This window comes from Mercurialis annua, linkage group LG1-X, assembly GCF_937616625.2.
Source record: "Mercurialis annua linkage group LG1-X, ddMerAnnu1.2, whole genome shotgun sequence".
NCBI lineage: Eukaryota > Viridiplantae > Streptophyta > Magnoliopsida > Malpighiales > Euphorbiaceae > Mercurialis > Mercurialis annua.
Genome location: NC_065570.1, coordinates 39,302,000 through 39,305,902, shown reverse-complemented (window position 1 = coordinate 39,305,902; position 3,903 = coordinate 39,302,000). Strand labels below are relative to the sequence as shown.

Below are 3,903 nucleotides of genomic sequence, written 5' to 3'. Positions count from 1 at the left end.
CTTAGTGAATACTATTTCTCATAATTGAGAATTGCTTAACGTCCTTGACGTTTTCCATTATTATAATTTATCTAAAACGTCGAGCTAATCTCGAGATTAATGATTCTCAAGGTCCGAAACCCGTCTTTTAGAGTCAAATTACTCAAAACGTCAAACACCTAGGTCAATTACAGTTTGTATACGCGTGGGGACGAGTTGGGGTGCACGGGTGTGCGTTTTGGTGGGTGCATGATAGGAGTATTTTACTCCTATATTTAGGGTCGATTTTAGTCGGTTTTTATTATGTGTAGTATTGTTTTTATACATTATTTGGCGTTTTTACGTTTAATAGTGTTTGTTAGTATTTCAGTGGAAATTAGGTGAAAACCGACTATTTGGGGCAAAATTATGGTGGATTGCGTGTACGAGTGAAAAGCGTAGCTTGCGGACGAAGGAATTGAAGTTACGAACGAGATTGAGGATTGTTCCGTTCGAAAAAGATGAGTTCCGAACGGAAGACATGAAGAATGAGCATGAGTCCCGAACGGAAAAGCCTTGTCCCGTTCGGGACTCAAGAAGGAATCTGATATCAAAAGCTCTCGGTTACAAGTTTTTCGAACGTGAAGGGGTTGTTCCGTTCGGAAAAGAGGAAAATTAGGCATGTCACGAACGGAACAAAAGGCTTCCCGAACGGAACAAGAGTAAAACACGCGTGCTTCAGGATTTGATTTGGACTGAAATTCTTCTTCAACTCACAATTCCAACTCCTATTACAAATTGATTTGCAATACAAATTAGAAGACTCCGGAACTTCTCCTACTATATAAAGACCTTGTACTAGACTCAATTTAACACGTAGAATAATTTAGATTACATTAGTTTTATTTTCATTCTCTTAAAATAGCGTTTTAGCTTCTATTCCTCAGCAGTTTATAAGTAGTTTATTATTAGTTTCTGCAAAGAACGATTGTGAAGATTTCAAGTTTAATCTAGACGATTCTTCCGAAATTGACAACTCCGGTATTTATTGTTCTAATTATGTTTAATTCTTCATCTTCTTCTTTGTTTAATTTAAGCTTAAGCATGTGTAACTAAATCCTTTGTTCGGGGATTGATATGAACACTTAGACTAGTTTTCGAATTGGATTAGGATTTATTAAGTGAGTAAAATTGTGTTTTAATTACTAAGATTAATGCTTGAATTAATTTGATCACTTAGTTCATGATTTTGTGTTTAATTAACTAATTGAGAGATTGTTAATTAGATAGACATAGGTAATTAAAAACTTAGAGGAAAACACCGTGAGAGCGGGTTGGAATTTAGGTAGTCGTTGAGTTTGCTTCATAATTACAATTTAGTTATTTAATTCAGTTTTAATATTGTGAGAGCAAGTTAATAATTGATTAGTTAATTAGGTTGTGATTTTATTTGAATCTTTGAGGCTTGAGAGAGCGGGATTCGGTGCATTAGAATAGCTCGATTCACAATAAAATCACTAGATAAATTTTTAATCCATTCTTCTACTAGTTTATTTGGAATTATCAATTCTTGAGCTTTTTACCATTATTGTTTAAACTTAAATTTATTTGTTTGATTTCAGATTTTTAGTCTAATTACTTAAGTTAATTCACTTTAGATTATAATTAGTTTACACAATTCCATTTATTTTCCTACTAGCCAATTAAAGAATATTAGAAATTAGTTGTTTAGTTCATTGTTCCTTGTGGGATCGATACTTGGTCTTCCAAGTTATATTACTTGCGCGATATCGTACACTTGCGATTATTTGCCAACAAGTTTTTGGCGCCGTTGCCGGGGAGCAATCGCAATTAAATTAATTAAAAGTATCTTATTCTTAGATTGAGTTAGTTTTATTTAATTTTAGTTATTTTTATACTTTGTGATTCTTGGATTTTACGTTGGTTTTCTTGTTTTTGTTTGCGCAGGAGTTTTGGTTAGTGTATGCCTAATACACGACGTGCCAGAAAACCGCTAGAACCGTTTCAGTCAGACTTAACATCCTTCGAAAGAAGTATCCGAAAAACAGCGCGGAAATCCAAAACAATGGAGGACGACCGTAACCCTCCGTTGAATCACGAGGGGATTGTTCCACCACCACTACATGATGGCCTAGCTCTTAATAGGCCAAACGAGAGGGTCGCCCCTCTTCCCGCAAGACGTACCTTGGGTGAATTCTTCTTACCCAACGTAGACAACGCCAACTATGGATGCTTTGCACCTCCTATACTCGCTAACAATTTTGAAATCAAGCCGGGAACGATTCAACTACTTGAGAGTCGTTGTCAATTTTATGGGTTGGAACGCGAGGATCCAAACGCCCATCTTTCAAAATTCACGGAGGTATGCAACACATTCAAAATCCATAATGTGACGGAGGATCAAATCAAGCTTCGTCTTTTCCCTTTCTCTTTAAGGGATAAGGCGAGGAATTGGATTCAATCACTTCCAAGCACCTCAATCACAACATGGAAGCAATTGGCACAAGCTTTTCTCAATAAGTATTTCTCTATGGGTAAGACCGCGAGGATGACCAAGGAAATTATAGATTTTCTCCAATTACATGGTGAATCTCTATACCAAGCTTGGGAACGTTTCAAAGAGCTTCAAAGAAATTGTCCGCATCATCATCTAGGAAGGGAGCATCTTGTCTCTATTTTCTACAATGGTACCAATGAGGCTACACGGGCAACAATTGATGCGGCATCGGGAGGATCACTTATGAAGAAAACTTATGATGAGGCCAATAACTTGCTAGAGGAACTCGCTACAAATAGTTGTTCTTGGTCAACCGAGCGGTTGAGGCAACCACCTCAAAAGGGTATCATGACCCTCGAGCAAACCCAAGAATTTGAAGCAATGAAAGCGAAGAATGCGACACTTCTAGCACAACTCGAGATGTACAAACAACAAGCAAATCAAAGGAATGCTCAACTTGCGGTAGTTCAAATGGGTTGCGAGACTTGTGATGGGCACGATCATTCGGGAATGGATTGCCCCGTCCTACATCAAAACTCAAATGAGCAAGTCAACTATGTCAATGGGCAAAGGCAAGGCAATGACCCATATTCCAACACCTATAATCCGGGGTGGAGGAATCATCCTAATTTCTCGTGGAGGGAAAATGCGGGTCAAGCCAATGCCAACCCAAATATGGGAGGAGCAAATTTTCAAGGAGGAAACCGTGGTCCACAAAACCAAGGCAACTTCAACAACTACCGACCACAACCCCCACCCGGTTTTCAAAATCGGAATACGGATGAGGGGAGCAAGATTGACAAGCTTATTGAGGAAGTTAGAACCGGTTTTAAGAACCAAGCTTCCGTCAATCACCATCTCGAGACTCAAATTTCTCAACTTGCCATCTCGCTTCAAAATAGAGCTCAAGGGGGTTTACCGTCTACAACGGAGTCAAATCCAAGGGAGCAAGTAAAAGCCATTGAACTCCGAAGCGGGAAAGAACTTGATGATCCACATGCAAGTAAAGAGAAAGCGATCGATCTAACAACGGGAACAAATGAGGAGGAAGTAACCGAACTTCCATATGTAAAACCGCCACCTCCTCCTCCATTTGTGCCAAAGGTCCCCTTCCCGGGACGATTGAAGAAGACGCCGGATAACCAAAAATTCCATAAATTTCTGGAAATTTTCAAGAAACTCCAAATCAATATAAGCTTTGCGGATGCTTTGCGTGAGATGCCTCAATACGCGAAGTTCCTCAAAGAAATCATAACGAAGAAAAGGAGTTGGGACGACAAAGGCACAATTTCCCTAACGGAAAATTGTAGCTCACTCATCCTTAGTGACTTGCCCACCAAGCTTAAGGACCCAGGGAGTTTTACAATCCCATGCAAAATAGGCGATTTAAATTCAATTAATTGTCTATGTGATTTAGGGGCAAGTAT

General features: G+C 38.9%; 1 non-coding gene across 1 annotated transcript; it reads right to left on the bottom strand.

The window, feature by feature from the left end:
* Positions 1 to 2,524: 2,524 nt before the first annotated feature.
* On the bottom strand, positions 2,525 to 2,631 carry LOC126666445 (small nucleolar RNA R71). Its single transcript, XR_007637944.1, has one exon. It is a non-coding gene; the product is annotated as a small nucleolar RNA R71 (small nucleolar RNA).
* Between the last annotated feature and the right edge of the window lie 1,272 nt (positions 2,632 to 3,903).